This window comes from Cucumis melo, unplaced genomic scaffold (genome assembly GCF_025177605.1).
Source record: "Cucumis melo cultivar AY unplaced genomic scaffold, USDA_Cmelo_AY_1.0 utg001937l, whole genome shotgun sequence".
Classification (NCBI taxonomy): Eukaryota; Viridiplantae; Streptophyta; class Magnoliopsida; order Cucurbitales; family Cucurbitaceae; genus Cucumis; species Cucumis melo.
In genome coordinates, this window is record NW_026124857.1 from 5,890 (window position 1) to 12,500 (window position 6,611).

The window sequence follows — 6,611 nt, forward strand, 5'->3', positions numbered from 1 at the left end:
CCATTTATCCCACCAGATCTAGGCATCGGTAACAACCCCATTCTATAATTTCTTTTAATTACCTCTCGTGAGAAAATGATCCCACAAACAAAGGAATTGCATAGTACGAAATAACATAAAAACGGATTCATTAAAAAATCCCACTCGATATTAAAATTGTTTCTTTTTGATTTCACAGGAATCAATAAAAGAGAAGAAATATTTCAATCCGGTTAAATTTCATCCAAATGTAGTAGGATCAGAATGAAGAGAACTATTCTGATTTCAGCGAAGTTGAAGAAAAAAAGAATTTTATTTATCTGACTGGGGTAATTCTAGAAGTTTTTTGATTGAATTATGATACAAAAAAGAGCAAAAAGAATCGAATAATCATTCTATGATTCATAACTTGTGACTAGATATATGTATGGGATAAACAGTTGTTGGTGAAAAATCGAAAACTGTAAAAGTCGAATTTTTAGAAAAAAGGAATCATAGTTTAAAAAACTAAATAGAATCATGAGCTAAAAGTATCCATTAAACATAGTTAAAAAAAAATTATTTGTATAGTTAGAATTGGTTGGACGTGCCTATCAAAAAAAAAATTGAATATTAATGACTCACTATTAACTCGGTTTCTGGGCCATAATCATTCTGTAGGAGAGATGGCCGAGTGGTTGAAGGCGTAGCATTGGAACTGCTATGTAGGCTTTTGTTTACCGAGGGTTCGAATCCCTCTCTTTCCGTACTAATTCAACAATGTTACTGACCACAATGTATCAAATCAAATAACAATCGATACTATTATTCCAACGGTTAGACCTTTATGGATTCTTTATTTCGAATTTTTGTGGTACGGAAACGAAAAGACTGGAAAGAATGCACAAGAGATGAAAATCCCCCTACCGATCAATGATAGATGAATGATAGAAAAATTTCCGGATCAAAACCTTACTTTCCTTCGGTCTCTTTACTTAGACTTCGGCGAAGGGGAGGACGAAATTGTCCGAACCCTTGTTTTTTAGTTAGGTTTAAGTCTGACGAGAATAATATTCTACAACGAGCAATTCATTTATTTTTAAACTGACCCATTTACTATCTATTATTTGATTGACTAATCCTTTATATTGCAATGGCTGAAGAGTCAAATGTTTTGGCAATTCCTGAGGGGGGGGATGAATCAAGATAATTTTGAATCAGTGTTCTCGATTTTTTTTCATCTTTTGCTGTAATAATATCTCGGGGTTTGCACCGATAACTTGGTATATCCACTATAGAACCATTAACTAAAATATGTCTATGATTAACTAATTGTCGGGCTTGAGGAATAGTCGAAGCCATACCCAATCGAAAAAGGATGTTATCCAAACGCATTTCAAGTAATTGTAGTAAAACTTGACCCGTTGATCCTTTGGCTTTTCCGGCGATACGAACGTATTTAAGTAATTGTCGTTCTGTAAGACCATAATGAAAACGCAATTTTTGTTTTTCTTCTAAACGAATACGATATTGAGATTTTTTACCGGAACGCGATTGGTTTTTAAGATCGTTTCCGGTTTTGGGCCTTTTACTAGTTAGTCCCGGTAAAGCCCCCAGACGGCGTATTTTTTTGAAACGAGGCCCTCTGTAACGCGACATAAAGACTCCTTATTTTATTTTATTTAAATTTCATAAACATTTTATTTTATTTAAATTTCATAAACTTAAATGAAAACTAAATGATAAATATTATAAATGAAGTGAAATCCAGTAAAGTATTGTACTACAAAACAAAGAATAATTAGATAACTTGGATCAATATCCGGATCCTATTGTATATGTAAATGATATAAAAAAGTAAGAGTTCCTTTCTTGATTTGTTCTACAGAAATAGAACCCCTCCTTTAGTCATAAAGGTAAGTAAGTTCCTACGACATCATAGATCGGTGACCTTTGAAAAAGGGTAAGAAGTCGTTTCTTTATTTATTTGATTTATCAATTATGTCAAAAATAAAATCAATAGAGAAAAGCCGGCTATCGGAATCGAACCGATGACCATCGCATTACAAATGCGATGCTCTAACCTCTGAGCTAAGCGGGCTCACATAACAGAAATGTTACATGCATAGTAATTTACTAAATTACTGGGATCTTAGCTATTCCTAATTAATATGAATATAGAATCTAATTTCATTTCAAATAAATATTCAATATTGGAATTGTTCTATTATAGAACATAATAATTAATATAACGATTAATAGAATATAGCGATAGAAAATTTTGATCTATTTATCAAATGGATGTGTATCAATAATTAATGTGTTAATCTTAATTGCATTTAATGCAATTGAGATGATAATGAAGCGTTTCTATGTTTTCATTCTGAAAGGTGGAAGATAAGACGAACAAGGGAATCGACCGTTTAAGTATTAAATTTTTTACTAAAAAAATAATAGAAAGAGGGGCAAATATATATGTTCATATATCTATCTATATTGATATATATTGAATTGCAGATACAGAAATGATAGAATCATTTTGGATCGGAACAAATATGGGTCTCCGATAGAGAAGAGAGAGATGAAAGAAGATAGACAAGAAATCCAATAGGAGGAAACACTTTTCAATAGAGGAATCGGTATTCTAATGACTTGAGTGGTTCCAGTATAATACAAATGAAAGAAAACGGGGAAGGACATCATAATGCGATACTAATCTTAAAAGAGGGGGATATGGCGAAATCGGTAGACGCTACGGACTTAATTAGATTGAGCCTTGGTATGGAAACCTACTAAGTGATAACTTTCAAATTCAGAGAAACCCTGGAATTAAAAATGGGCAATCCTGAGCCAAATCCTTTTTTCCGAAAAAAAAGGGTAGGTGCAGAGACTCAATGGAAGCTGTTCTAACAAATGGAGTTGACGACGTTGCGTTAGTAAAGGAATGAATCCTTCCATCGAAACTCCAGAAACGATGAAAGATAAACGTATTACGTACTGAAATACTATATTGATTAATGACAACTCGAATCTCTATTTTTTATATTTCTATAATTTTTTATATTTATATTTATATATATATATAAAATTATATATAAAAATGAACGAATTGTTATGAATCGATTCCAAGATCTACAAGTTGAAAAAATAATCGAATATTCATTGATCAAATCATTTACTCCATCATAGTCTGATAGATCTTTTGAAGAATTGATTAATCAGATCGAATAGAATAAAGATAGAGTCCCATTCTACATGTCAATAACGACAAAAATGAAATTTATAGTAAGAGGAAAATCCGTCGACTTTTAAAATCGTGAGGGTTCAAGTCCCTCTATCCCCAAAACCCTAAAAAGGCCCGTTGGCCTCTTTAATTATTTATCCGTTCATTAGCAATTCAGACTTTGTTATGTTTCTCATTCATTCGACTCTTTCACAAGCGTATTTGAGCGGAAATTTGATTTCTTATCACAAGGCTTGTGGTATATATTCTATATGATAGACGTACAAACGAACATCCTTGCGCAAGTAATCTGTGAAATTTGAATGATTAACTGTCTACTGTACTGAAACTTCGAAAGGCTTATCCAAGCCCTGAAATTTCGTATATCTTCAAAAAGAAGACTTTGGAATACCTTTTTTCTTATTTACAATTGACATAGACCAAAGTCATCTATTAAAATAAGGATAATGTGTCGGAAATGGCCGGGATAGCTCAGTTGGTAGAGCAGAGGACTGAAAATCCTCGTGTCACCAGTTCAAATCTGGTTCTTGGCACATCATGAATTTGTATGAGTATCTATTCTACGGATTCATTAATAATATAGATCATGAAAAATACTGATACATGATGATGTCTGGAAATCTACCCTTTAACTAAACTATATATATTTTTTACTCTATTTATAGATGTCGAAAATAGACAAGTAAAGATAAAGAGGATATTTATAGAAATATGTAAAGGATGTATATAGATATGTAAAAGAAAAGAATTTTCTTTTGTTTCCTCTTCTTTTTTATTTGTTCATACTCTGTCTCCTGGCGTTCAATTCCTATTTTATACATATTTGAAAGTTTCAATTAGTTCCTTATAAGACCCAAAAGTCTAGTCTAGGGGAGTTGAAAGGCGGGAATGGCCAAGATTCATCTCAGATACAGTACAAATAGAATCCGATTCTCTTTTCATATTATATTTCTTCATTTCACCCTATGTGACTTTTTAAAGCACATCTATAAGTCATATGCGTGATACATAGTTCATAATGCAGAACTCATTTAGTTCATCCTATTAGCTTGTGGCTCATCCAAAATAAGTATCTTACAAATTGGATAATCTCACCAAATCTCTAATTGTATTTTTTTTAATCAATAATAATAAGATGAATGAGACTTCAATTACTATGCTATATCTATAAGAGAACGTAAAAATGTATTTGAATATCTTGAGTTGTCGAAGTGAAGATTAGTTTCGTATTATTTAATGAGCATCTTGTATTTCATAAAAATTGGGGGCAATATAATCCTTACGTAAGGGCCATCCTACCCAACTTTCAGGCATTAAGATACGCTTTAGACGTGGATGATTATCATAAGAAATTCCCAACATATCATAAGATTCCCTTTCTGGAAAATCCGCACTTTTCCAAACCCAGAAAACAGACGGAATTTTAGGATTTATCCTTGCGGCAAATACTTTTATGCATACCTCTTCCGGTTGATCTATACCATACTCGATTCTCGTAAGATGATACACACTAGCTAACAGTCCGCCTGGTGCTACATCATAAGCACATTGGGAACGTAGATAATTGTAACCATATACATATAAAATGACTGCAATGGAATGCCATTCCTCGGGCTTTATTTGTAAAGTCTCTATTCCTTGGTAATCGAAACCCAAAGATCTATGAACCAGTCCATGTTTGACTAGCCAAGAAGACAAATTACCCTGCATCTTCTCCCCCCCCCCATTTTTTTATTTTTATTTGTATAAGTATTTCCCATTTACAATGAAAAATTGATGAAGATTCACTCGTTCTTTGCTTTGTTATTCTGTACAAAAAAAGTATACGGCCTAATTTACTAATTCGTAGGAAGAGACTGCACTTTTGTATTTGAAAAAAGTTTCAGGAGGGATGATCTCTGAAGTAGATGATGGTTGATAGAGTAATCCTTGATCGTAATTTCCAGTATTAGTACTTGGGCCAACATGAAATTTGTGATTGGTAGTAAAACACCGATTTTCCTCTTGAGACTTAATTCGATCTTCATAGATTTCTCGAGATATTTTCTTACGAAGTTTTGTTATAGCATCTATAACAGCCTCGGGTTTAGGCGGACAACCCGGCAAATACACATCGACAGGAATTAACTTATCGACTCCCCGAACAGTACTATAAGAATCGGTACTGAACATCCCTCCTGTAATTGTACATGCTCCCATAGCAATAACATATTTTGGTTCAGGCATTTGCTCATATAATCTTACTAAAGAAGGAGCCATTTTCATTGTTACCGTACCCGCTGTTAAAATTAAGTCTGCCTGTCTAGGACTAGATCTTGGTACCAGTCCATAACGATCAAAGTCGAATCGTGAACCTATTAATGAAGCGAATTCAATGAAGCAACAACTGGTACCATAGAGAAGCGGCCATAAACTGGAGAGTCTTGACCAATTTGAAAGATCATTTGATGTAGTTGAAATAACTGAAGTTTGGGTTGTTCGATCAAGTAAGGGAAACTCGATGGAATTCATAACTGTCTCAATGTTTTTTTTAATTGTCTGAATATTCAAAAACTAAGACCATTCCAATGCTCCTTTTCGCCATGCATAAACTAAACCGACAATTAGGATAAGCACGAAAATTAAAGCTTCTATAAAGACGGATACCCCTAATACATCAAAACTCATTGCCCACGGATAAAGAAAAACTGTTTCAACATCAAAAACAACAAAAACTAGAGCAAACATATAATAACGGATTCTAAATTGTACCCAAGCATCGCCCATTGGTTCTATTCCCGATTCATAACTCGAAAGTTTCTCTGGCTCTTTGCTAAGAGGGGCTAAAACTCCAGAAATTAGAAATGCCAAAATAGGAATAAGACTTGATATTATTAGAAATACCCAGAAAATATCATATTCGTAAAGCAGAAACATAAACGTACTCCTATCAATGTGGAAAATATACCGGATTAGTCGATCGGTACATGTCTCGTTTGAAGATTCATCCACTATAATCCTATTTATATAATATCTATTATATCCATAATAAATATATATTAAATATTATATATTTATATAGAGAGGATACATATAGTCGGAATTTCCATTTAGGAACTTTTAGTGATTGAAGAAGGAAAGAGAAGACGACTACTTTAGTTTTGTGCTTTACTAGATAAGGTATACCAACAGAAAAGCCTATTTGAGAATGTTTACAATGAAAGTTACCAAAGATCTTCGTTTCTCAAACTCTAGCTTGTCCACAAATAAAATACAGTAAGTCGTTCCTAGATCCATGTGATTTACTAGTGCATTCGATTTGCATTGGGTTATGGTGGAGTTTTTAACCGGTTTCATGTCATGATTTTGACTCCAAAAATTTACTAGAATTGGGTAGGTATCCCAAAGAAAAGAAGTATTACTAATTTCT

At 33.1% G+C, this 6,611-nt stretch overlaps 3 non-coding genes across 3 annotated transcripts; 2 read left to right on the forward strand and 1 right to left on the reverse strand.

Annotated features, from left to right (window-relative positions):
• The first annotated feature begins 638 nt into the window (after positions 1-638).
• Positions 639-725, forward strand: TRNAS-GGA (transfer RNA serine (anticodon GGA)). Its single transcript has one exon. It is a non-coding gene; the product is annotated as a tRNA-Ser (tRNA).
• A 1,261-nt stretch (positions 726-1,986) lies between these two features.
• On the reverse strand, positions 1,987-2,059 carry TRNAT-UGU (transfer RNA threonine (anticodon UGU)). Its single transcript has one exon. It is a non-coding gene; the product is annotated as a tRNA-Thr (tRNA).
• A 1,603-nt stretch (positions 2,060-3,662) lies between these two features.
• Positions 3,663-3,735, forward strand: TRNAF-GAA (transfer RNA phenylalanine (anticodon GAA)). Its single transcript has one exon. It is a non-coding gene; the product is annotated as a tRNA-Phe (tRNA).
• The last annotated feature ends 2,876 nt before the right edge of the window (positions 3,736-6,611 follow it).